This window comes from Ursus americanus, chromosome 27, assembly GCF_024610735.1.
Source record: "Ursus americanus isolate L20-20 chromosome 27, mUrsAme1.1.p, whole genome shotgun sequence".
NCBI lineage: Eukaryota > Metazoa > Chordata > Mammalia > Carnivora > Ursidae > Ursus > Ursus americanus.
The window spans coordinates 18,666,657-18,693,936 of record NC_142153.1 but is presented as its reverse complement, the minus strand read 5'-3'; the positions used below and the strand labels follow the sequence as shown (position 1 = coordinate 18,693,936).

General features: G+C 40.1%; 1 protein-coding gene across 1 annotated transcript in view; it reads left to right on the top strand.

Moving 5' to 3' along the window:
• The window catches only part of POFUT3 (protein O-fucosyltransferase 3), a 469,410-nt gene that overhangs the window by 292,849 nt on the left and 149,281 nt on the right, over positions 1-27,280 (top strand). Inside the window, exon 7 of the transcript XR_015721965.1 lies at positions 4,189-4,328. The gene's annotated coding sequence lies outside the window, so the exon portion shown is untranslated. The remainder of the gene's footprint in view (positions 1-4,188; positions 4,329-27,280) is intronic.

The window sequence follows — 27,280 nt, the reverse complement described above, 5'->3', positions numbered from 1 at the left end:
TAAACAAATCAAAAAATGGGCAGAAGATATGAACAGACACTTTTCCAACGAAGACATACAAATGGCTAACAGACACATGAAAAAATGTTCAAAATCATTAGCCATCAAGGAAATTCAAATCAAAACCACACTGAGATACCACCTTACGCCAGTTAGAATGGCAAAAATAGACAAGGCAAGAAACAACAATTGTTGAAGAGGATGTTGAGAAAGGGGATCCCTCCTACATTGTTGGTGGGAGTGCAAGTTGGTACAGCCACTCTGGAAAACAGTGTGGAGATCCCTTAAAAAGTTAAAAATTGAGCTACCCTATGATCCAGCCATTGCACTACTGGGTGTTTACCCCAAAGATACAGACGTAGTAAAGAGAAGGGCCATATGCACACCAATGTTCATAGCGGCAATGTCCACAATAGCTAAATCGTGGAAGGAGCCGAGATGCCCTTCAACAGATGACTGGATTAAGAAGTTGTGGTCCATATATACAATGGAATATTACTCAGCTATCAGAAAGAACGAGTTCTCAACATTTGCTACAACATGGACGGCACTGGAGGAGATAATGCTAAGTGAAATAAGTCAAGCAGAGAAAGACAACTATCACATGGTTTCTCTCATCTATGGAACATAAGAACTAGAATGATCAGTAGGGGAAGAAAGGGATAAAGAAAGGGGGGGTAATCAGAAGGGGGAATGAAACATGAGAGACTATGGACTATGAGAAACAAACTGAGGGCTACAGAGGGGAGGGGGGTGGGGGAATGGGATAGGCCGGTGATGGGTAGTAAGGAGGGCACATATTGCATGGTGCACTGGGTGTTATACACAGCTAATGAATCATCGAGCCTTACATCGGAAACCAGGGATGTACTGTATGGTGACTAACATAATATAATAAAAAATCATTATAAAAAAAAATTTTTATTGCATGTTGAATGGAGAAACACTTTCTCTCGCCCCTGATATAAATGAAGAAGCTGAGTATCTTGGTTTCTGCTTACAGCCATTTTGTGAAGAGTAGGGACGCCAGACCAAACAGAAAGCTGATACTTGGGTAAAACTCAGAGCACTGTGGGAAAAAATATTAGAGTCTTGCCTGAAACTGCCTGAAGCCTGAACTGCCTGTGGACTTTCCCTTAGTTATGCCAGTAAGTTATTTTTATTATCTCATTCAATTTAATTAGATTTTCTAAACACAAATGTCTAGAAATGGAATTGCTGGGTATGGGGCATGTTATTAAAATTTTGGAAGATGGTGTCAAACTACCCTCAGAAACATTTTGCCAATGTACGTTATTTCCAACTGAGTATTTTAGATTACCTGCTTCTTTGCACGTTCACCAACAATGAAATTGTATCAATTTGTTCATCCTTGCCCATCTGCTGGGTGGAATATAATAATGTAATTTCTCTTTATACTCCTTTATTTTCTATAACATCTTTTATGTTCCTTAGGATACACCTAACTTAAACTTGCAAATTAATGTTATATCAATGTCTTTGGTTTAGGACAATCTAATTTTAGGTACCAGTTATCTGGGAAATTCAAATTTTACCTCTCAGGGCTATTTTTCCTCTTTCCCTTTCTCTGACACAAGATAGTGTCTGGTAAATAAAAGCTGCAGAGACAGGCTTACCTGACCTCACAGTAGTGGGAAGAAAGGTCTTTGGATCCTTGCATTGTCTTTTAAAGTCTCATTGGTCTCTGCTTAGGATCGACTGCTCTGACTAGGACTGAGGATGAAGTCAGCAACCTGTGAATGCATAGAGTCTATTTTCTTGATTTTGTCATGGCTTGTACTTCTGCCCAGATGATTCAGCCCCATCTCACCTCTGTCTGGAACTTGTCAATATTCCCAAGGTTTTCTGACATCCGCAAGAGATGCTTACCCTGGGTTGTAGCCATGCAACCCAGAACTGTGGTGATATTCCCTTCTGGCCACAACTCCAAGCCGTACCATCAAGACCCCAACCTGAGGGGCACCTGAGTGGCTCAATCGGTTAAGCGTTTGCCTTGGGCTCAGGTCATGATCCCAGGGTCCCAGGATAGAGCCCCACATAAGGGGGGGGGGGGTCCCTGCTCAGTGTGGAGTCTGCTTCTCCCTCTGCCCCTCACCCAGTTCGTGCTTGCTCTCTCTCTCTCTCAAATAAATAAATAAATAAATAAAGCTTAAAAAAAAAAAACCTCTGATGTAACCAAGCAATATTACCATGGGGCTACCTTGTAAGAAAACATTCTCATTACACGTGACCCACCGTTATCACCACCACACATAGATTGGCAAATTGAGTATGGAGCACAAAAGCTCTTCTGCATTTGTTTTACTTTTCAGCTAAACTAGCATTTTTAACTTCTGGGATTTGAGTAGGTTAGGGAGACCATAACATACTTCTCTGGGATGCCTCCTCCTCTCTGATCTACTCCTTCCTTACCACATGGGAATGGCAAAAATGGGCATTCCACTCCATTTCTCTTCTAATCTATTTTCTTTACATGGTAATTCACTTCCTTTGCACATTGACATTTGCCTCACCACTTCTCTTTCTGGGATCATGAGGTGCCAGGAGAGAAACAAAGATCTTAAAATGTTATTTCTTTTATAGTGAGACAAAAATTTTTCATGGGCTTATTGGTTGACATCCTTCTAGGAATTACCTGTTTGTAGACCTTTCCTATGCTTGTGAGGTTATTTATTTTTTCTTCGTAATTGTAATTGTTTTACATAGATTTATTTTCACTTATTCGCTTAGCAAACACTTATTGAGCCCATTATTTCACAAATATGTGCTTGTTTAGAAAAACAGAGTTCTTGTTCTTATGGAACTTATATTCTCCTAGAGGAGGAGAAATTAACTGAAAAATTAATGGAATAATCATACTAATTAATGTATTATTCCAAAGTAAGATGCGTGTTCTGAATAATGAGAATGATAATTAAGAGGGAGTATGAAGAAATATAATGAAGACAGGGATAGAAAGGGTGGCTTCTCTGAGGAAAATTATATTTCAACTAAATTGCTGCAAATACTTTCTTAGTCTCTTTCTTGTCAAATTTGTATGGTATTCCATTTCAAAATTGTATATAGTCAGATAACTTCCCTACATTTGCATTAGCAAATCCAAAATAAAAAAAAATATAGTCATGTCAATAGATGCTAAAAAAGCATTTGATAAAATCAACTCCCATTCATGTAAGACTTGCACATTTCTCATTTGGTTTATTCTAACTATTTTCAGGCTGTTCATTTGTTTTGTTTTTGCTTTTTGTGTATTTTTAGTGTTTTTATTTTCCTGTTATATATGGGACTGGTTTTTTTCCCTATTACATTTTCTAATTTTATAAGAAGGTTATTGCTTTAGGTTTATCTTATATTTGACACTGCCTCATTACTATTTTATAAACTCTGATTTTTTTTTTTTGTTGATTCTTTTGGCTTTTCATGGCAAACAACCAATCTATTATGTCTTTATCTTGTCTTATTGCATTGCCTCAGGCTTCAAGTACACTGATGAATTAATAGTGGTAATAGTAGAAATACTAGCCTTATCACTGCATGTATTTGGGAAGAATTATAATGTTTCACCATTATATATGACAATTGTGGTAGGATTTTTATATATAATCTTTATCAAGCTATGGAAGCATTTCTTTTCTACTTATTAAGACTTCTATTATTATTCAGAATAGGAGTTGAATCTGATCAAGTGCTTTTTAAGCATTTGTTGAGATAACCATATATTTTTCCTTTTGTATCTGCTGAAGTAGTGAATCACATTATTAGATAAGCATGTGTTTAACCTGCATTTCTGAAAAAAGGTCTCCTTTGTCATAAAATGTCACTGTTTTGATATACTGCTGGCTTATTGAAAGAGTCATTGAGAAACCTATGATTGAGTTTGAGCTTTTATAGCTGTCTGACTCTGATCAAGTCACTTACTTTTCATTAACTTTAATTCCCTCAAGTGTCATATGAGTACATTCCACTGTATCCACAGAGTACCTATAAGGATTAGATGAAATTATAAAATTTTTATATAAAAATTGTATAAAATATATTTAATTTTAATTAAATTAATTTAATTAATTTATATGAATAATTATATAAAATTAAATAAAATTATATATATATAAAATTTATTACTTATGGTATTCAAGACAACTGAGAGATCATTCTTGTATCTTCCAGAGGGGAAGCACGAGCTACCTAGGATACTGTTACTGAGAATGAACTGAGTGCATTGAGTTACCACTCTGGCGCCTCTCCTTTTTCCCAGTGGAATTGGCTCCATCGATTGAACAGATAAGGAGCCTGAGGCACACAAAATGGTAAGTCAATTTTCCCTGACTTCACCCGTGTTGGAAATGCTATCATGGCTCTCTCTGAGGATTCAAAGATACTAACTGGTGGTTCTTGGCTAGTAGTTCGGACCACTTCTTCAAGAATAAAGATTGTATTTTGAAGGATAGAAAGAAAATGGCCCATGGAATGATATTTTGAAGGTAGTCCACTAGATGGCATTATGAACCTATCATAATTGTTTTAACTAGGTATTTATTCACCAGTTAAATACTAATTAGTTAAAGAAAGATATTAGAAAATGAAAGTTAGTGATAGTAGCCCTATCTTTGACAAAGCTGTTTGTTCCTTTTGTTTGAATATAAACTAAAGGTACCAGCAACATAAAGCTATCTAGGGACAAGGTTTAGCTCTCACTTGAAAGCCATCATCTCTATAAGGAAAATAATTAAGCTATAGCAAATGGACAGCATACACTATCAGAACAACAAAAAATCAGTGAGAAATTTTATCAAAAAAACTAAACATATTTTTGTTCTCAATTGAATTGCCTGAGCTCTTAGTGAGATAAGTGAATTCCAAAAGAGCTTAGATAAGTATATCCATGACAGGATTAAACATGGCTTTGAAAGGAAGCTGGGTAGTGTGACAATGCTGAAATAATTTTAGGTTTAACTCAGAGAAGGATGCTTATTCTGTCATTACTTTGGGCTTGCTTTTGACAGCAGAACACTTAAATGGGTGGAATTTAGATAGCAATAATAACAAATATTATGATTATTAATTCTTATGTTCATGCTTATTAATTCTTGTGACAGAAAATACCTGAACATGAAGCTAGGACTTTTAGCCCGGACCTCTGAGAGTAGCATTTACCCACTCTAAACAAACGCTGGCTTTTCTGTTTTATTCTGCTGTTTTCTCTGTACTTTCATTTATCCTCTCCACACATCCCCACCTCTCCCAGTCTACCTTTATTCACTCGTTAGTGTATTAAAGAACAAAACAGTTTTATCTCTCTACTCTCTTGAGAAAGGAAGAACATTCCCAAGTTGACAGCTCACGCTATTCAGAGTAAAATAGGGTATATGGATGGCATTTGGAATCGTGGGTGCGAATACTGTCTCCAATGACACACCTACACCATCTGCTGTAAGCACAGCTATGAGTCTTGTCCTCAGTCATACTTTAACTATTCTTATTATCACATGCAAGACCATTGCCTAATAAGTATGAAAGGGATAGCTTTACAAACAGTAGACCTTTCATCAGCAGTTATTTAATGATTTTTATATAGGGACATGCCTAATAAGGAACGAACCAATTTCTGATGGCCAGGGAATTGGCCTCCTTCCTCCCAAAGAGTCTTGGGAAAGAAGAAATTCCTCAAAGACATATTGTATAGTAATCCCATTATCTAGAGACAGGATCTAATAGAACAGCTCATAGATGTCAGGGGTCCTGTGAGAATATGGTTCCTTATTCAGTTTTCCTGTTTTAAGATTTTAGCTTCAGACTTTATCTCACAGTTTGGGGGATTTCTGTCCTCTCAGTTAATCAGTAAATTGTCAACATTTTAAGACATGCCATCCTTCTGAAATCAAAGTTCAAGTAGAACATTCTCACTCAGGTTGCCTAGTTTTCAAGTGTTGAGTCATGTTAACTAAGGGGCTGGGTGCAGGGACCAAGTAGAGAAGGATTCAGCCCTCACACAGGTCATGTGGATAACAATAGCTCCGTTTCAGGACGGCAGAGCTCTCTAGGGCCCCGTGTAAGGAGGGCACATATTGCATGGTGCACTGGGTGTTATAAGCAACTAATGAATCATCGAACCTTGCATCAGAAACCAGGGATGAACTGTATGGTGACTAACATAATGTAATTAAAAAAACATTAAAACAAAGCTTTGGTATCTTAAAAAAAAAAAAAGAATTCCTAACCAATGGGAGAGAGAAAAACTTGAACTGCCCCTTTTAATTTAGTGGGAGAAAAATGTTTGGAATGCCATTTGCATAAGTATGACCTCAACTTAGTACAACATGTCCAGGCAGGTGAGACAGGATCCACCATCCTGTATGTAGAAGTCTCAAGGGTGTACTTTTCACATTTCAAGTATAGTAATTCTTATCATGGGATAATATTCTCATCTACACAAAGTGAGACTCTAAGGTAATGTGATTCAGAAAAAAATCAACAAGCATGACAGAATGTATGCAATCAAATACGTGTTGACTCTTCTCAGAAGTGACAGATCTTGTCTTTTGAGAATAGGTTTGAATTTTGGAAATGGCCAAAATGTAGGTAGCGGAATAATTGGAAAGGTTGAAGTTGCAGCGCTCAATGTTTTTTAAATATTTACTTATTTATTTCAAATAGGAGCCTGTTTCAGTTTTCACAGTCTCTCTGGCTGTGGTAAGGGTAGTCTGAAATTGAAAGTTGGTATTTGTAATAAGTAATGTGCGCTTCTCTCCTATTTGGACATTCCATGAAAACAAATGCAGCCACTTGGATCGTTAACTTGATAGACTTTGAAGATTCAGTACAGCCTAAGTGGACGTAGTGATTGAGGTTGCCTAGACCGAAAGAACTGAGATTTTGAGTTGCATTCCCTTATCAGGAATTCCAGAGATCATCTGAACTTACCCTAATTATTCTGAAATTTCATGTTTTTTTTTTTTAATAAAGTCTAATACTATAGGAATGTATTCGGGGATTATTTTTTATTAAAGGGAAAGTTACCTTATTATTTGCATTTAGGATAATTGGATTTGACTTATAGGAAACATGAGAAAAGAAGATTGATAAGCAATGTATGCTAGATGAAGATCTTCTATAGAGAATTGACTTAATCCAGCCTCTATCTTCTCTAGTGATGAAATCACATGATTTGGACTAAAAGTGCAAAATGAAAGAATTGGATTAGCTAAAAAGGAAAAAAAGTTTCTAGACAAAACCCTGAGCCTTCTGTTCTGATGATCTAGGAATTGGAAATGTGATATATAGCAGTTTATCCGAATAGCTTTAAAGTCTGTGCTGCCCATTTTCAGGAGGAATAATGATTTTCCCATTGGCAAGTCACCATGATCGTCTTTAAATAAATTTCAAGCAAAGCTCATTGTTTACAGGTACTGGGGACTTAGCAGTCCTGATCAAAATATTAGCAAAGGTTACCTACAGAGAAATAAAGTTAAGACTTCCTCACTCCAAAATACAGCAAGTCATGGTGTAGCTTTGAGCTATATACCACCTATATGAGCTCTATGTAATAAGCTGTATATATATCTGACATATAAGTATTTATGTGACATGCATATGTACATATGATGCACACATGTATATCACACGTGCATGTACGCACGTATGTCTGTCACCTATATGAAAGAATATTTGGAAGATTTTCTTTTTAAGAAAGTATTTAATGGATTTGAACAAGATTTGCTTTCTCCACAATTCCTTGTCTTCTTTTTTTTTTCTCAAGATTTTATTTATTTATTTGACAGAGAGAACAAGAGAGCACTAGCAGAGGGAGCAGTAGAGGCAGAGGGAGAGGGAGAAGCACACTCCCCTCTGAGCAGGGAGCCTAATACGAGGCTCGATCCCGGGACCCTGGGATCATGACCTGAGCTGAAGGCAGTTGCTTAACCAGCTGAGCCACCCAGGCATCCCAATTCTTTGTCTTATTCAAAATACTCTTCTGTTTAAGAAAGTGACTAAAATGCGATTGTCTTCCTCATCAAAGAAAATTAAACCTTTTATATTATGAGCCTCCCGCCCTCTACCAAGTCAAACAGTATTAGTTTCCCATTTCATCCTAAAACAGAGACTTCGGGAGCAGGAGTGAAAGGGCAACTGCAAAAAGGTATACTAGAAAAAATCCTGAAATGTGGGTTCCAGTTCTGCCTTTGGCTGTGGGCAGCTATATGCCTTTGGGAAAATCCCAAGACCTCTTCAGGCTTTGGTTTCTTGGTGTGTAGAATGTGGAGTTGAACCAGAGAGTGTCTAAGGCAGTGGGTTTATACCCAGATGACACATTAGAATCACCTAAAGGCTCTGAAGGAGATGAGTTTTATCCCCAAAGCCTGCCACAGGACATGGTACCTATTGCCAGATTTAGCAAATAAAAACACAGGACATTCAATTAAAATTGGATTTCAGATAAATGACAAATAAATGTTTAATATTTCTATTTATCTGTCAACCCTACACATAAGTCAAAGTTTGTTTGTGGAATGAATATACACCATCAAGGCTCTATTAGTGGGAATTTTGGATAAAGAATGTAAAATGGTTGGGTTATGTGTTTCAATAGTTTTCCAGTCATACCACATGGAGAGTCTCTACTCTTTTTAAATTTTTATTTAGTTTTAGTTTTTTAATTTTTTAAAAAAAATTATTTCTTTTTTTTAAAGTTTTATCAACCTTAGGGGCGCCTGGGTGGCACAGCGGTTAAGCGTCTGCCTTCGGCTCAGGGCGTGATCCCGGCGATCTGGGATCGAGCCCCACATCAGGCTCTTCTGCTATGAGCCTGCTTCTTCCTCTCCCACTCCCCCTGCTTGTATTCCCTCTCTCTCTGGCTGTCTCTATCTCTGTTGAATAAATAAATAAAATCTTTAAAAAAAAAATAAAGTTTTATCAACCTTGATTGGAATACTTTTTCATCTTCTGGCAAAGCCTATTATATCAATTAAGATAGTACAAATGATAAAGAAATTTATGAATTTACTTAACAAGAGGTCCAGAACTAAAATGAAGTCATCAAGGACCCAGTGTTCTCATCATCTTTCTTTTTTTTCATCATCTTTCTGCTGGGACGTCATCCTGGGTGTGTTGGCCTTTACTTTCAGGTTTGTTTCTGTGATTATAAAATGGCTGGTGCATCTCCAAATATCTTGTCTTCACACAATTACCTTCAGAAGAAAGAAGGAAAAGTAGTTTTGTATTGTACATGTCGTTTTAAGTGGAGGAAAACTCTTTCCTAGGGATTTCTATCCCCAGAATACTTCTTCAAGATCACTGGCCGGAATTGGGTCACATGATCATGCACTACCCCAAAGGGAGGCTGGAATGCAAATTTCAGGCCTTTTCATTCTTCCTGGTGGGAGGCAGTTCCTGTAAGTAATAAAGGAAGTGGTTAGAAATAAATGTGGAGGTAACCAAGTGTCACCCTAGTGTCATCACATCTAGGGTACTATTCTTTTCCTTTGAGTGTCATCAATGTATGGATGGATTCTTGGCTGATGAACTGGTGTGGAAGAATGGAGAATACTTCACAATATTGGGAGGCAGTTCTTTTAAATGCCCTTATATATTCAGTCCTGATCAAAAACAGAGACATCCACATTGGTCCCAGCATAGCCCTTTAAGCATGTTATCATTTAGCCAGAGTGATTAGAGCTTTAAAAGTACGCAATTACACCCCTTTCTGCCCAGGAAAAAAGAAAAGAAAAGAAAAGAAAAATTCTGAAGAATCCTTTTTCTTTTTTTCATTATACACCTCAGTTTTTCATGTTGAGTATATGACACAAAATTCCAATGAGTATATACACAAAAATCTTAGAAGAGCTGGCAGAATCCTCATTTCATAGGTTTTTTTTTCCCTTGTTGGAATCCATCCAGATGTACTTTGATTTTTAAGTTCGCTATTAGAAGGAGGGTAATACAGATAATTTTCTTCTGATGCCCATGACTGCTCAAGATCCTTAAAGTGCTCTACGCACTTGTTTTAACCTCTGATCACCGATCACGTGAAGGAGAGCAATGTGTTTCAGTGCAGAGAATACTTAACTAGCCTCAAGACCTACAAAAGAGCATTGGCCCTGGTTTTTACACAATGTGATATGCTTTTGTTCACCATGTAAATGAGGTGTGTAACTGGGGTAAATTCTTTCACAGTGCTCCTAAAGCACACATATTAAAGTGTATTTTCCCAAAGCTTATATAGAATTCCAAGTGGTGTACAAAATATGTTTAAAATGCTACATATGAAGAGAGAAAAGAAAGAAAACTATCAATTAAGGAACAGCTTTTCTATTCCAGACACAATGCTAAATGTCTGACATCTTTGAATTTAATCCTGAAAACAACTTTTTGAGTTATATTATAGGCTTTTGATTCATCCAAGGTCCTATAATCTAATGAACATCAGAGACAGAATGAGAATTATTGCCAAAGACTACTCCTGCAAAGGAAGATACGTGGAGTTTTGATGAATACATACTTGATAAGGTAGTATTTTCTTAGTCTGTATCTTTGCCTGTCTATTAAAATAGAATTTCTACTTCGGCCTTAAACCCACAACAGCACACATGATCATTAGCAGGATATCCAGTCAGACATATTTTCTTGAGAAAGATCTGCACATTTTCTCCTGCCCACTACCAAGGGTAGGCACATTCTCTGGAATTCACACCATTACACATTCCAAGCATAGCAAATAAATCATTAATTATTCACAGGAAGAGCGTTCAAAGTTCTCTTCCTTCTTTGGGTGATATGACAGAACAGTGAAAAACAAAAAAATCCTGGGTACATAGTAGTTAAGCAGTACCTGATCCGATACCCCACTTGTCACGGGCTTTCTAACCATATTGCTTCATCATTTCCTGAGGGTAAAGATGGCGGTAGGGAGGACTATGGAGTTTTTTTGTTGTTTTTTTTTTAACTGAGGGAATAAGTAGCTCTTTAACTTTCCTGACCTAACTAAATAAATTTGCATTGTAACTAAGTAAAATTGAATAGCAACTAAGTAAAACTGAGTAAGCAAAACTGAATAGTCTTTGAATCTCCAGCTGTGTGCTAATTCCTCAAAAAGGTTCTGATGTATGCATTAGAGTTTGTGGTGACTATTTGAGAAAAAGGTTGGACTTTGGAGGAATCCTGCTGGAGAACACTCTAATGAAAAGTAACCGATGAAGTCCGGTTATTGCTGGAAAAAAGAAGAAGGAAAGAATTTAAAAGTGAAAAACTGGTCCAGTGAAAAAAACATTGCCCAAAGATTCTCCTACTAGGTCTGTGGGCTTTCATCTTTCTATTTTGCAGTAACCTGGATATAGAAAGTATTTAATTTGTTTTAGGGTAGAAAATTCATTTATTCAACAATCATTTGTTCAATAATTTATTCAACAGTCCTTTGCTGAGTACCATTTTTGTGTTAGATACTGACGTAGGGGCAGAAATGGAACTATAAATTGGGATGTAAGATTGAAAGTGTCACTGCAAAAGAGAGCCAGATACCAAAATTCAAGTAAAAACATGGGAACAAATTCAGAGCCATTTTCTTTAGAGTGAATCATGAATGCCAGGCCATCCTTATACTGTCCCACCCACTTATTATATAAACTGAAGTGAGGCCCAAGACCCTTGAAAAATCTGCACACTTATGAAAAACGTGTCTGCATTTTTTGCATTTTTAACAGTGTGTCAAGAACCTGTAAGAAATGTGTTTTTGAGTGGAACTAATGATAATGGGGAGCATTAAAAAGTGTGATGCTGGTCCTTTAAAATGATTTAAGTCAAAGATCTTGGTCTAGGGTATGCATTTCAACTTTGCTACCCTAGAGAGATGGCTTCAGATTACAGTATTTAAAAGTTTTAGTTCACTCTCGGAACTCTAATTTATTATTAACTTTCGCTTAGAGAAATGTCTTTTGGAATCAAAGCTGAACCAAAGGAAAACTTCCACTGACAATTTCCTAGCTAGGGGAACCATTCTTCACCACTCCCAGTGTTCCTGTCTTGACCCTTCTCATGTCTCTTACTGATTTGTTTCTGAACTTGGAGGAGGTCAGACCATGATCAGTTCATACTCTGAAACCCTAGCACCACCTAGGATGCCAGGGGCGGACCTTGCCATACTTGCTGTCAGTGTTAGGCTAACTCAAACAAGAGAAATCCTTCTCTGGGCCTAGGACAGAGATCATTCAAAATGTGTAAAAACCAGCTTGTATGAACCCTGGCTCATTAAGGGGTCACCTTGTCTTATGCAACTGAAAGGAGAGGTCCCCTAATGGCTCGTGAAGTCAGGAAGAAGGCTGACCCTAAAAAATGCTAACCATGTGTATTCAAACTGAACATGACATTGCCCCACTATTCAGAAAACTGATGAGAAGATCTTCAGCTTTAATCTCTGTGTTGGAGAGACTGAAGACACACAGAATCTCAAATTGTACCCGACACATCTCTGAATTTTAAAATGCATTTTTAGCCAAACAGCTGGTTAACAGGTTTCCTTGACATCCTTTATAGAATCCCTTAAATCTGTTCAATAAAACATTACTTAGGGACCCTTTGTGAAGGGACGTTAAAGGTCACTTACCCCAGTGCACCTCAACTGTTATGTCACAGCCCATGAATACATTCAAATATCTCACTGTCTTTCCAAAGATTCCCTTTGATCCTTCATTTCTTCTCTGGTGTAACCTCTTATCACTAATTTCTTCAATGGGTGTAAGGATCATTCTCCTTGCTCCTACTCTAATATGAAATTCTATAGAAGTAATAAAATGAAAGTGATAATGCTGGACTTGCCCTTATGATAAAGGCTTTTGACCATCATAAAGAGACTAATTTGATCTCTATCTAATTTAAAAGAAGACACCTCATATGTTTTAGGGATTTTAGAAACGAGGCATTGCCATTCTCACTCATTCTCCCTGAACAGTCTTCTTTGAGTTTTAAGTCTTGCGTCTGGTTTTTGTTTTTGTTTTTGTTTTTCATCCAAAGTATATTCTACTAAGTCTGGGAACTAACAATACTTAGTTTAAGATTTTGATTTGTGTTACTCTCTTTTGCTTTCTAATGTATTTCTCTAATTGTCCCTTATTCATTTCCCATAGCATCTAATACCCATACACTGCGAAGAGCTCACCATGTTCCCTAAGGGATTCATATGTGTGCATATGGTACATATCTTGAAACAGTTTTTAGTTTCATATAGCTGTGCAGTCAGCTGCTGGTTTCTGCTTCTGGAAGCCTTGCCAGACCATCTGCAGACCCTTTAATTATATTTTCTGACCAGAGGGCAACTGGTAGGAATTAAATATGTTATGACCGTATTCAACAAAATTTCAGGATTCCACTGCCCTAGCTCAGAAACAATACCAGCTGGTCTTCAGTGGGAGACAGGGGTTAACAAGGCCCCCACTTCAACTGCAGTGATGCTTTTCTGAGTCAGCAAATATTGTTGACATTTAAGAGTAGCATAACTCAGACCCTATGTAAATATCAATCATCAGCTGGTCACAATAATAGGACTGGCTATGTGAACCATAACAGAAAGGTTTTCTAGATGCTAGACATACCTTCTTGGGATCAGGAGGAATTATTGTGACTGACTTTGGGATCACAGCAAATTATAGGATCAATCAGGCTAACTAATTTCAATTTTAAGGATTCCCCACCAGAAGAAAATACTAGATTGAAGGAAACAAGCCAATTTACCAGACCCTCCTTGTAGCAGGTGATCTGGATGTGAGGGTGTGCAGGGCACCTGCAAAGCTGTGTAGACCAGTGTTGATTCAGCTGATCTGAAAATGGTCATCTCCTTCCTCCTCAATAGTCTACCCCAAAGTGACATGATTTGCCTATGACCACAGATTAACAATTACACTCCTACAGTTCTTTATTCCTGCCCTTCCAACCATTAGTTATCAATAGTGATGTCACTTTCCTCCCTATGTAGCCCCCCATGTAAAGGGCTGTTTGGGGAAAAGGTTGCACATACCCTACACACATGTTCTTGTCGCTGTTTTTGTTCTTGCAGAAGAGCCCCAAGATTTTGCATTTGTTGAAAGGGCCCTTCATGCCTTTATTTTGTGAGTAGAGTAGCAGATAGAGTGGAATGTGGGCTTATGCATGAGAGGAAGGAAAGGGAAATTGACATGGAATGGGTCCCTCATTATATGAGACTGGTGAGGGAAATGATGTTATTTTGAAAATTTGAGTTCAAATTCCACAGATCAGTAGTTACATGAAGAGATGTATTTATATGAGGAGACACAGTGTTGGACCAGCCTTCCTTTGTTTGTTTTTAAATCAACTTTACTGAGACATTATTTAGGTACAATACTACATGCATTTAAAGTGCACGACCCAGTGTATACACCTGTAAAATCACTGCCTGGTCAAGATAGAGACTGTTGCTATCACCCTCCAAAATTTCTTCTTGCCCCTTTTCTGGCCATCCTTCTCTCTCCACCCTTGGACCCATTCAACACTGAGCTGCTTTTTTTTGTCACAGGTTTTTTGCATTTTCTAGACTTTTATATAAAAAGAACTCTTATGTCTTGTGTCTTACACTCAACATAATGATTTTAACATTCATTCATTTCGTTATGCATGTTAGTAGTTTGTTTCCTTTTACTTTTGACTAATATCCCATTGTATAAATGCATCACTTTTTGTTTATCCATCACCTGTTGGTGAACATCTGGATTGTTTCAATTTTTGGTTATTGCGCATAAAACTGCTATAAATATTTGCATACAAGCCTTTGTGTGGACATATGTTTTCACTTCTTTTGTGTAAATACTTGGGAGTGGAATGTCTGGGTCATACGTTTAACTTTTTAAGAAATCACCAAACAGTTTTTTCAAAGTTATTGAGTCATATTACATTCCCACCAGGGATGTATGAGAGTTCTAGTTGCTCAACATCCTCACCAACATTTGGTATTGTCAATCTTTTTAATTATAGTCATTCTAATGGATGTATGGTGGTATCTCACTTTAGCTTTAATTTCCACTTCTCTGATGACCAATGTGGTTTAAGTCTTTTTGTCCTACTTGTATACTGTCATTAGTGAAGTGTCTGTTCAAATTTTTGCCCATTTTTTATTGGGTTGTTTTTCTTCTAATTATGGAGTTGTGAGAGTTCTTTACATAGTCTGAATACAGGTTCTTCATTGAAGATATGCCTTGTGTACATTTTCCACATTCTTTTGGTTGTCTTTTCATTTTCCTAATAATCTCTTTCAGAGAGCAAAAATTTTCATTTTGATAAAGTCTAAGTTATTGATGTTTTCCTTTATTGTTCATGGTTTTTGTGGACTTTATTTCATTGTTCCTTATGTCTATCCTTATGTCAATACTACACTATCTTGATTTTTGTAGATGGTCTAAGTTCTTCTTACACTATCAAGTTCCACCTTCTTCAAAATTGTTTTGTCTGTTCTAGAGCCATCAAATTTCCAAATAAAATCTAAAACCAGCTTGTCATTTTCAATGAAAATGCCTGATAGAATTTTGACTGAGATTGCTTTGAATCTATAGATCAATTTGGGTAGAATTGATATTTTAATAATGGAATCTTTCGACAAACCTATGAATTCCAGTGAGCTATGAATTGGAATCTTCCAATAAACTTATGAACATGATTTATTTCTCCACTTAAGTGATTCTTCCTTAATTTCTTTCAGTAACATTCAGGAACCTTTATCTCTTTTGTTAAATATGTTCTTAAGTATTTTTGTTGTTGTTGTTGTTTTTAGGTACTCTTACAAGTAGAGTTTTTAAAATTTAACTTTCCAATTGATTACCACTAGCCTATAAAATCCAATTAAGTTTTAAGTATTAATTTTGTCTGCTTCAACCTTGCTAAATGTACGTATTAATTCTAGTTGTTGCATAGATCCTTTGGGATTTTCATGCTATCTGCAAATGCAGTCCTATATTCTTCCTTTCTACTTTCATTTGCTTTTGCTATAATTTTGGTTTCATCTGTTTTTTTCCTCGTTATTATCATTTTATTGTTTTGTAGTGAATTTTTACTAGTGTTGCTCATAGGCTACAATCCAATAGTACATTAAAAATCTGTACAATTTAGCAGAGATCTCAAACTGCTGATACTTGAAGGGCAGGAAAATAGCTGATGGATTAAAAAAAAGAAACAAAAAGATACTGTGCAGGTATATAGTTGCCTAGAGGCAAGGCTGCAATTTCAGCCCTTGTTCTGCTGTTGCTGTGACTGATGGGAGTCAGTTACACTGAGGTCCTTTTGAGCTGGTTGGAAGGAGGGAGAAAATGTGTTAGAGCTGTGAATGGCACAGTATTAGCTGGAAAACACTGTAGACTTTTGAACTACTGGTGATTTTCAAGTGAGTAGGCCAATGTCAGCCATAGGCAAACATGCCAGTCAAATCCCAGTTCTCCTTCCTCTGCATGTCCACTGCAAGCTGGAGAAACAGTCTCAGCATCCATGTCTCCATTTCTGGACCCTTCTCTCTTCTCCAACAGTGTTACCCTCCCTTCCTGAGAGATCCTTTTCTGTTTTCCCTAACAAAAGCTCTCAGGAAAGATCCGAACCCCTTTCAGTGAGTAAATTCTGCCCTAACCCCACACCTTCCTCATTATTATATTTTAACAAGATATGTCTGAAGATGCCTTAAGTTGCAAATAAATGAAAGTACAAGTACAATAGCAATCCATAGACACGGCAGGAAACAGCATTTATTGAACATCTACTGTATGATGCCAGGAGTTGTTATTTAATCATAATAAGATCTAAAACAGGATTATAGCCTCATTATAGATAAGTTAAGCATTTTGTTCGAGGCCGTATAAAAATTGGAGAACAAATGTGAACCTCAGTCTGAGTTTAAAATATGGGCTTTTTCCATTGCAGTCTTTGACTTCAATATTCCTAAACACTTTCATTGTGCAATATATTTGCTAATTTATCACTGGCTCTAAAATAGTAGATTGTGCATTTCTTATTTGCAGAAGTGCATTCTCCATTATATTCCCAACCTCCAGCATAGCGCATGGCAAATAATACATACTCCATGTGAGCTTGTTGAATTCAACAAGGCCATGTTTCTAGTTTCTTTCTTTCTTCATTCATTAAACAAATACTTTTTTGTAGTTAGACACATAGATCTAGAGTGGGAGTCAGATGAGTAAATAAGCAATTAAGTCTACACAGCGATACATCCGTCTATGGTAGACGGATGAGTAAATACTGAGGAAACAAAAAAGCTACCTAGTTTGGCCTTAGGATGTCAGCAAAGGCTACCTAAAGCAGGATATTTTGACATGTAATGTCAAGAATGATGCAATGTGAAAGAAGGAAGATATTCTAAACAGAGGGGGCAGTCACATGCAAGGTTGGAAGTGAGAGAGAGCATGACACATTCAAGAAAATATAAGTAGCTCAATATGTTGGGACATAGAACATGAGACATGGGATGATGAGAGATGAGGACAGGAAACAACATAGGTGCCAAATATAAGATTGTTGTTTTTCGAAGGTTCTGTTCCAAGGGAGCCACCAGAGGTATGTCATCAGCAGGCAGCAGGATCAGATTTTTTATTTAGAAAGAACATTCTGGCTTCTTCATGGAAAGCAATTGAAGGGGGCAGGGCACCATTTGGGAAATAATTGTCAAATTCTAGGTGAAAGATGATTGTGGTCTAAACTAAGGTAAAGAGTATGGGATTAGAGAACGTGGGCAGGTTTGAGAGAGAATAAAAATAATAGTATTTGGAGCCTGATTAATTTTGGGAGGAATGGAGAAAGAATCGATGAAGATGATTCTTGGGTTTGGGGTTTGGGAAAATGCTGAACAGTAGTGTCATTTAATAAGCTTTTGAGCCTAGGTGAAGTATTTTCTGCAGAGGAGTATCTCCAATGAATATCATCCCAAACGATGTACTAATATCTTACGTTCATCATAATTATTTCATTGAATTATTACCCCCTGTACCTCCCCAGCTAATTTGCCATATCTCTTTATAACTCTATCCCTTTCTGAGTCACTAAGACTGCAAACCTCATGTTCACGATTGGTTCCTCCTCTCTTCAGCCCTCCCTCCACTCTCAGTTAGTCACCAAGGCCCGTTAATCATCCCTGACTAATGCCTCTTGAGTCTGCCCTGTCCTGCCATTCCCACTGTCATAACTCTATCCTGAGCCCCTATCACTTCATGCCTGAACTATTTCCTAGCTAGAATAGTTTCCTAACTCGTCTCCATACCTCCAGTTGCTCCCCAGTGCAATCCATCTGGCACCCCACAGACAGAATGATTTTCTTTAAATACCGCTTTCATCACCTCTCCCAGCTCAAGCGTGCTTAGCACACTCTTCTCCAGACAGATGAGTAACTCACCGTCTTCACAGCATGTCTTATGCATTCCCACCTAGGGAACCTTTGTTTGGAATGTGGCTTTCTCCTAACATTTTCCTCTGCCTCCCTAAATAGTCTTCATCCTGTTGGGCTCAGTGCCAGTCCCAGCCTCCATGAGTTTTCCTATCCCTCCACAGCACTCTCCCGCCCCCAAATCCTCTGGTACCCAATACCCATTTTGTTGACTTTCTTGTGTTCTCTGTGTAAGTCTTCTAGGTTTCTTAGAGCTGAGACATTGGGCCTCCTCTCCGGCCTTAGATGTACATGTGGTGGAGAGAGAACCAGATTCTGGTCAGCTCCCAATTGCTGTTATTTCTTGCTGCCACTTGCGCTTGAAACTGGAGACAGGTTATGCCAGTTTGATGAGTGTTTGTCCACTGTCGCTGGGATACCCTTGCTGGTCCAGGTCCCAGCAGGGACTTGTGTTAGGTGCCAAGAGCACAACTCTCTCTGATTCACCTTCTCACGCCCCGCCATTGTTCCTCAAGCATATTGCTGGCTCTGATCAGCTAGATCTGGAAAGTCTTCTATATTAACTACTCATGGTACAGAAATCAGCTCTCCTAGAGGAAACTCCAGGAAGCCCTGTTTTCAGCCTTTGTTACCAGCCAAGTTACTTCCTGTCCTCTTGGTGAGTTCCCCTTTGGGAGGCATCCAGTCCTTTTGTAAATTAGTCCATGTCTTCTCCAGAAACCAACGTTCTCATACCAAGGTTTACTTTATATCCAAGATATTTCTGCCAACAGTAAGCTTCCTTATTATTCTCCTCTCTCCCTGGTGAGGAATTCCTATTTACCCTACATTTACGCAGCCAATAGAGTGAGCATATGTGATGGAGGAGGGATGGCGAAGGGAGGGAATCACGTGTTAAGTGACCCTATACAGAAAAAAAGCGATTTACCCCAACATAAGCTTTGGTTACAACCTTATGCAAAGGAGAGGCCTATTTCATTTTTGGGTGACTGTGCCAAAAATGACTCTTTGTTTGCCTCCTCCTCATGCCCAGATCGATTCCTACTCTTCTGTGTCCTGCTCTGTGCCTAAGGAGCCTGTATGCTACAGATGGCCTCTCCAGGGCACCCTGGCTCAGTGCTCCCCTGAGTTTGGGCTAACACATGGCACTTGCAGAAGACTTCCTCCCAGTCTACAACAATCTGGCTGTGGCTCCACTGTCTCTGGCTAAAGGACTTGTGCCCTCTCCCATTGCTTTAATTGTCCAGGCTCCAGCAATGCCACTCCTTCCCTGTGGTGACAGGTTTGTGCTGTCGCTCTCCTTTAGCACTTCAACATCCTTTGATGGGTCCCTTAGCCCTGTTTCTTCATTAAACCCTCTTTGCTCAAACTCTTTTCAATGCATCATCTGTCTGCCTCACGGACCCTAATTGACACAGTGCCCTCTTGAAAAATACCCAGATTAATCTTTGCCTTTATTAGGGTGAATCTGGGTACATTTGTCTCTCCCATGGCACCAAGCATGATGACTGACAACTACAGAATCATTTGTAAGTCCTAATTAAGGTAGATATTAATGAGCTAGAGTCATTTTTCTGTGTGAATCCAGGCTTCCTGTTAACAAGCCATACTGCCGGATGTGACCCCTGTAAGCACCAGTATTCTGATTATTGCACGGTGGCCCTGACCCTTCACCCTGCCTGGTTCCCAACTTATGGTGAAAGATTGAGACTACATTATCTTATTCACTGATAGGGGTGGCACATTGAATAGACGCAATAGCCTGTCTAAAGTCCAGCAAAATATCTCTGCCATCTTCCCATGCTCGGTCCTAGGACACACGACTGATGTTGTTCTTTATGAATCTAGCTAGGTTGCCACTCTCCTAGAGGATGACCTGATAGGAGTTATTCCAAGGGGTCTGAGGCTTCAGCACAGCTACCTTCAGGGTAATTGAGATGACTTGTTTGCCATACGTGTTCTGTTTCACGAGGGCAGTGCTCATTCTCAGAAGTGGAAGAGCCCCTGGTGAGCTACCATAATCAAAGAGAAACTCTAACCAGATGCCTTAGCGTAGCTTGCTGCTTTGCTGCTTACTGCCTCAGAGACTCTCGCTTTAATGATCGTCTTCTATACATCATGTTCCTGAAAGAAATTCCAACATATTTCCCAGTTATTTTACCTGGGTATTTTCCCTGCCAATCTTAAAATCAGTGTTTCTACTCTTTGCTTCCTAATGATTCTTCCCAATGCGAAGAGGAGAGAAAAGATCTCAGGATATTTTCCCTCAGGACGCACTGTAAATGTCTTTTGGGGAAGGATTTCTTCCTTCACATGTAAAGCTGCAGGGTCCAGAAAGGCTGCCACATGCAAATTTGAAACAAGCATTTCCAAAGCAGAAGTCCAGCACCAGCCCTGTCACACATGCGTAAAACAAATTATCCAATGGGAGCAGGACATAAATCACTCAAGAGAGAGTGCCAAAAATTCCACTGCATTCCTTCCAAAATCTAAAACCCAAACACGTTAGAGCTCCAAGCTCTTACCAAAAAATTCTGAAGGGAAAATGAACTGTGAATAACTATGGAGAAAGTGTAAGCAATTCATCCACCTGATGGGACCACCTGCTAATCTACGTTCACACAGTATTTTGTATCCAGCTACGAATCAAAATTCTTGAGCTAAGTTTATGGCTTAAAAAGCCAAAGAGTCCTGTCATCATCAGCACTGCTATTTACCAGTAATTGAGACAGAACCTGCATGAGTTGCTATGCTTTGTAAAGGATGTTGATCTACATGGGTTGTGTCTGATGTGGGGGAGGTGCGTTTGGGCTGGTTTCAGACACTAAGATTAATGGGTAGTGCAGTAAATCACAGTTACAGAAAAGAAGAACCTTGGCGGGGGGGGGGGAGGGTGAGTGTTTTAGTTTCTCAACCCACTGCACGCCCATGGAAGAGAGAACTCTGTTAGAGTTAGAAGTGTCTGAGAAAAGGTACTTCCACTCATCTTTTTAGTAAATGTGCTCTTGTAAAAGGCACAGCATTTGTGTAAAACTTTTCTAAAAACTATTTATTGAGGTAGATAGGAGATAAATGATTCTTATAGCAAAATATCTGCCCTCCCACATGTAGAGAATAAGTGGGGCCAAATCAAGGAGCTCTACACAACAGAAAAAGAGAAGCGGGTTCTGCTAGAAAGCCAATGCCCTGAAATTTGTTAGAGGTGCACAAAGTCTTATACTGAACTACAAGACTTTTTATTTTTTTTTAAAGATTTTATTTATTTGACAGAGAGAGAGACAGCTGGTGAGAGAGGGAACACAAGCAGGGGGAGTGGGAGAGGAAGAAGCAGGCTCCCAGTGGAGGAGCCTGATGGGGCTCAATCCCAGGACTCTGGGATCACGCCCTGAGCCGAAGGCAGACGCTTAAAGACTGAGCCACCCAGGCGCCCCTGAACTACAAGACTTGATTCGTTTTATCTTTGTATTAGTTTGCTGGGGCTGCTGTAACAAAATACCACAAACCGGATGGCTTTAAACAACGGAAATGTACATGTTCTCTGTCTTGGAAGTCAGAAGTATGAAGTCAAGATTTCAGTAGAGCCGCACTGGCCCCGAAACCCATAGGGCAGTCCTTCCTCGGCTCTCCCTAGCTTCTGGTGTTTGCCAGCAATCTTTGGCATTGGTTGGATTGCAGCTGCAGCCCCCCAATCTCTGCCTCTGTCATCACATGACACTTGCCCTGTGTGTGTCTCTCTTCTTATAAGGACATGGGTCATATTGGATGACGCCAGCATGACCTCATCTTAACTAATTATGTCTGCAACAACTCTATTTTGAAATAAGGTAACATTCTCAAGTATTGGGAGTTAGGACTTCAACATACCTTTCTCTGGGAAGGACACAGTTCAACACGTAACAATTTACATATTGAATTGTGACAGGGTCAGATTTAGGAGCTCGGTTCATTCACAAGCACATTGTTACCTTCTAAAGCATCATGGCAACAGCATGCTGCTTTCTTCCCCGATAAGGATAGGACCTCATGACAGAGTCTCATGTTAGGATTTTTTTTTTTAATTTTTGTTTTTCCTACACTTAGTGGGCCTCAAAGTTCATTGAGACTACATAGTTTTGCAGAGGAGACCGTGAGCCTTAGAAATATGAACTGACTTAACTTGTTCAAACTGGAAGCTAGGATGAGCACCCAGGTCTCCCAGGCCCAGGCCCCTGGCTGGTTAACTGCCCATAGTTTACACTCTACATCTGTGGTCTGCTGATTGGGACTTTGCTGCTAAAAATTATCATAAAAGTTTGAGGCCTGGGACTCACGTCATAAGGCAGCAGTAACCTAGTGTCAACGATGATGAGTAAGCATGTGGCTCGGTACAAAGGAGCCAAGAGCGCCCACAGGCTCTTAGGACTCTTTAGTACAATGTCCTTGGAAAATGTGGAATGCCGTTGAGCATCTATTGTCTAGGTATTTACCTCAACCTGCCTTGAACCTGTCTTGGCTTTACAACTAGTTCAGATAACAAATTCCATGTGTTTACTTCTTTTCTAGACAAGAAGACCTTCCTGTTACTTTAGAGCCTGTTTCTATCAAAATTGATGCTGATGTAACTGAGAGATGCCCCAACTTGATTATCCCAGAAAGCTCTCAGGGGAGAGTTATGCCGAGGGTATCATTCACAGAAAGGGTCTTGGGGGGCCTTATATAGCACATGACTTCAAAGTAACACGATTGCGTGGAGATTTTCCAGCATTTTTAGCCACCAAAACTTGCTAAAAAAAAAATTGGCCTGGGGACTTAGATAACGTTGGTAACAGAGGCACTGGCCTACTAGTAGACTATTCCATTTCCCGCCCAGAATTTAACATCGTATCCCACAGGATTTTTTAAAAAAATTTGGCTCCACCCACACTAGAACACAAACTCCATGAAGGCAAAGACTTGGTCTGTTTATCCTGACACTAAAATAGTTCCTGATGCGTAGCAGGCACCTGATAGATACTGTGTAACAAAGGAAGCCATGTGTAAAGCCCTGAAGCCAAGGCCAAGCCCCAGGCTCCCATCCAGTACCACACCCAAGGATATTTTGTGGGGTGCCCTCTAGTCTGTGGGGTGGGTTGTGACTTGCATAGAGCTTTGGTATAAAGCTTACATACTTTATGTGGTTATGAGAGCCTCTCAACCACCCTGTGAGGTCAGTAGGGCGCATATTTATTCCCAATTTGAAGGTGAGAAAAGAGACTCAGAGGAGATAATGGATTGGTTCACAGTCACCTGGGTGGAGAATGGTAATGCTACAGAGCTAAGACGGCTCCAAACACACCACACCAGCATTTCAGACTATTTTGACTGCAACTTAGAGGCAGGAGTGAATTTTAAATTATGACCCAGAAGGGGCACCTGGGTGGCTCAGTCAGTTAAGCGTCCGACTCTTGATTTTGGCTCAGGTCATGATCTCAGGGTCCTGGAATGAGCCTCACATTGGGCTCCGCGCTGGACATGGAGTCTGCTTGAGATTCTCTCTTTCCCTCTCCCGCTGCCCACCCCCACCCCAGGCATGCACTTGCTTGCTCTCTCTCTCAAAAATAAATGAATCTTAAAATAAAAATTATGATCCAGAAAACACACACACACACAATCAAAGCAAATGTTTTTTTTACAAAAGAATTCCCTAATGTAATATCCTCTGATGTTTTTATTCTAATTAATTTTTAAAAATTTAAAAAGAATTCTTATTGCAACCACAGACTGAAAAACAGTCTTGTCTCCCATCCATATTTTCTTGCATAATTTCCCCTCTCATGTCATCTTTTCTCTCCATTTTGAAAATGAAATAATAATTGCCTTCTCCTGCGGGGCTTCCCAGGCTGTACTTGAAGTCAGCCTGTCTGGGGAGCAGGACGGTTCCTCCATGCTGGCGTCAGAGAAAAAGAAGCAGTCAGGACCCCATCTGAGAGGAAACTGAAAGCTTTTATGGGGGCAAAGGGGGAGAGAAAATCAAATCTGAATCTGTCCGTTTTGGGCAGGAAACGGTTAAGAGACCACTAGATGCATTGAGCTGCCAAGACCACCACAATGTTCGTACAGAGATTAGACAGAGAACAGATGTGAAGTAACTAGAGTCCTTCAGAGTAAGATAGCGACGACATAAATTAACCTTGTCTAGGGCCTGACAAAGGGACCACGCGCTTTTTGAAGTCTTAAGAGTGAAGCCATTTTTTATGGACTCTCCAAGGTTATATACCTTCATCCAACAGAGCGCGTTTAATTAGAGCCAGTTGTTTACAGGGAAGGGAAGTGAGCCCAGTGGGGGCTATCAGGGTGACTACATAGAAAATAAACGAATGAGCCTGCAAAACAGCTGAGGTTTCCTTGAGTTCTCTTCAGCTGATAAGATTCCCTTCACCCCTCGAGATTACTTTTGTCTATTTTCCTGAAACCAGAGAAACAAAGAGGTTAAAACATTCCAGACTCCTGATCCTCCAGCTTGGCAGGGTTTGGGTCCAAGCTGCCTTTCTGGTGGCGAGGTTGGGGGTTATTCCACACCCAGCTCCTGGAGGACGACCGTGGCGACGCCTCGCCCATGTGGCAATGCCACGGCAACAGCCACCTGGGCCACGGGCCAGCCTCATCAGTGGAAGTTGAACCTGAGGCTCCGAGGAAGACCTGGCACTGCTGTTTCCAAAAGGAAAATTCTCAGCTCAGAGGAGGCCCAGCTGGGGTGGGACCGGAGCCAGAGGCAGCTTTGTTATAGGGCTGCATCCCAGAAGAAGATAGAGGATTCGGTGCAGCACTGACAGGGGCCTGTGGATCAAAGGTGTGCCGGAGTCCCCATCAAATGTCTCGAAGAATCACAGAGGAGGCAGGAGCTGTGCCTAGCTGGCAGCAGAGGGGAGGGTAAAGTCTGGGTCAGGTTCGCCTGAACATCTGTGGAATGTCTGCTCATCTGGGGGAAGGAACTAGGTGATGAAGCAAGGTTTGGGAGTAGGATCTAGAGGGGGTAGGAAGCCATTCTTATGGAAGGCACTGGGCTGACATGAGTCTTTGGCTGAATGTGCTAGGCTGCAGGGGCTGGAAACGGGTCAGGGCAGATCCGGGTCCCAGAGCCACGTTCCCCTCGCTTTGGGCAGCTCTCTTCCACTCCCGTCTTCCACAGGCTCTTGGCCTTCACGGAGAGACACCAATTAGCCCAGGGATCCCCATAAACTGGTGGAATAGGTCCAGGACAGAGAACAGAGGGACTAACTCCTCTTTCAGGTGGGAGAGCTGTTTCCTCTTTTTTTTCCCAGGGCCAAGTTTATACGTGGGCGGTGGAGCCTGCGTTCTGGCTGGAGCCTCCAAGGACCACTGAAATGAATCCCCACCCTAAAACATCCCTTCCAAGCTGCTTGAAATACCATGTATAATTTGAGTTAAACAGTGCTATTAAAAAAAGAGAGAGAGAGATTAGTCCTCAGAGAGATTTGAGAGAATTTTAATCATTCAAATCTTACTACTCACTTTGCTCGTTTTCCTCTTAACATCAGATGGAGGTCCCTATAAGTTGGAGTGATGGAACACTTTTTGGGGAAGAAACTCAATTTTGGAGTAAGGCAAATCTTTTGGGAAAAGCAATCTAGGGTTAAAGCTGCCTGTGAGGTCTTTGGTGTGTGTGTTAGTGGGGGATAGGGTGGTAGCAGATTCGAGGGAAAGAAGAGATCTGGGAGGATCCAATGAAATGGGCAAGAAGGGCCAACAGAGCCATACTCTGCTGACATTTTTCCTAAGGCTCACCTTGCCTTTAGCTGTTCCTTCTGCTCCTAAATCTTCACCCTGTGGAGCTTAACTTTCCCTCTGTGTGAGATGCTCTTGCCCAGGGCTGGAGGAGAGCTCTTTCTGCCTTCCGACCCTCAACCTGAGTCCAGGTGAGACCCTCACTAGCAGTCCTGAGCAGACATTACAGGGAGACCTTCCATGTCCTTTGGATTCCTGTTTGCATTGGTCCCTTACCCCTAGTTTAGGAACATAGAAGGCGCATAATAATGTTTGTCCAGACTGCTCCCCCCAGTGGGCGGTGTGTGCACATTGCATACTGTGTGTGGTCTGATGACTCGGTACATTCTGTTTCTTCTTCCTGCAGCATGCTCCCTTTCCCCCAGTCATCCCCCAAGACTCAACTCATAATGCCATGTCCTGTTCTTAGCCTTTTCTGTCTTCATGTGATTTCTCTGTATAAACACCTAGAAATACATGTGCCATAGTGTGTTACCATTAGTGATTCCTTTCTTAACCTTACCCACTTGACTTTGACCTTCTTGGCATCATTTGTGTCTTATTTCCAGCACACAGCACAGCACGTGACACCTAGCGGCTTCTTAGGAACCTTTTAGTGAACTGATTGAACCTTATATAAAATTATTTCCAAGCACCCTCCCCAACATTTCCAGTGGTTTTTCAGCCTACGTGTGGCCAGAGAAGTGCTTAGCCACGGAGGCAAAAACAGCACCCGGGCTGGAATATGAGTAGGTCGGTCTACTCATTTCCGTTTGCCATGAAGCGCTAACTCCCCCTGCTTATCGTCAAGCTCCCTTAATTTTCCTTCTAAACACTTTCTGAACTTGGCATCTGAAGAGGCAGTTATTCATTTGGCATATGAAGAGCTGACATGCCATTCTGGGCTGCTGAGTAGTGAAGAATTTTCAAGAATTAAAAGAGTTTATACAATGATTGCAACTAGAATCCATATGATGATGTGACCCCATCTACTTGTCTGCGACGAAGCTGTTTGTCTTTCCGGTGGCACAGGGAAGACCGACAGGGGATGGAAGAATGGGGCATTTTGACTTCACATCTGATTGTCTTTGGATAGATCCAGACCGTCACTGCTAAACCTGTCCGAAGGGGCCACTTGTTCCTAAG